Below are 1223 nucleotides of genomic sequence, written 5' to 3' on the forward strand. Positions count from 1 at the left end.
GATGCTTTTGAGTTGTGGTGTTGGTGAAGAATGCTGAAAGCACCAGGGATTGCTAAAAGAACTAACAAATCTGTCCTGGAGGCAGTGCAGCTGGAGTGCTCCTTGGAAGCGAGAATGGCCAGCCTTTGTCTTACATATTTGGTCATGTTGTCGGAAGGGACCATTTACTGGAGAAGGATGTCATGCTTGGTAAGGTGGAAGTTCGATGAAAGAGGGGAATACCCTCAATGAGAGGGATTGACACAGTGGCAGTGGTGATGGGCTCAAGTATAGCAAGGATTGTGGAGCTGGTGTGGGACCGGGCAGTGTTTTGTTCTGCTGTGCACAGGGCTGCTATTGAGTTGGAGGCAACTTGACGGCACCTAACAATAACAACAATGTAAATGGTATTGATTTCCTTATTTCTTTTTCAGCAATCTCTATAGTTTGACTTCTTCCTTACAAATTTGGATACTTTTGATTTCCCTTTCTTGCCTTATTGCCCTGGCTAGGACTTCCAATAAAATGTTGAATAGAAGTGATGATAGAGGGTATCTTTGTCTGGTTCCTGTTTGCAAGGGGAATGGTTTCAGTCTCCACTGAGAATAATGTTGGCTGTTGGTTTTGCAGACGTCTTTTATTATGTTGAGGAATGTCCCTTCTATTCCTAGTTTGCTGAGAGTTTTGATCAGGAATGGGTGTTGGACTTTATCAAATGCCTTTTCTGCATTGATTGATATGATCATGTAGTTCTTTTCCTCTTTTATTTATGTGGTGGATGTTGTTGATTGTTTTTCTAATGGTGAACCATCCTTGCATACCTGATATGAACCCCACTTAGTCATAATGAATGATTTTCTTGATATGTTGTTGGAGTCTTTTGGCTAGGATTTTGTTGAAGATTGTTGCATCTATATTCATGAGGGATATTGGTCTGTAGTTTTCCTTTTGAGTGATGTCTTTGCCTGGTTTTGGTATCGTTATGCTTGCTTCATAAAATGAATTTGGGAGGATTCCATCCTTTTCTATGTTCTGGAATAGTTTGAGTAGGATTGGTGTCAGTTCTCTGAATATTTGATAGAATTCACTGATTTGACCATCTGGGCCAGGACTTGTTTATATTGGTGATTTTATTTTGGTGACCTGTTCAATTTCTTCTTTTGTTATGGGTCTGTTCAACTTTCCCACTTCAGTCTGTGTCAGTTAGTTTAGGTAAGCGGTGTGTTTCTAGAAATATGTCCATT

Source organism: Orycteropus afer, unplaced genomic scaffold, assembly GCF_000298275.1.
Source record: "Orycteropus afer afer isolate SDZICR_OR568_19922 unplaced genomic scaffold, OryAfe1.0 scaffold00008, whole genome shotgun sequence".
NCBI classification, from domain to species: Eukaryota; Metazoa; Chordata; class Mammalia; order Tubulidentata; family Orycteropodidae; genus Orycteropus; species Orycteropus afer.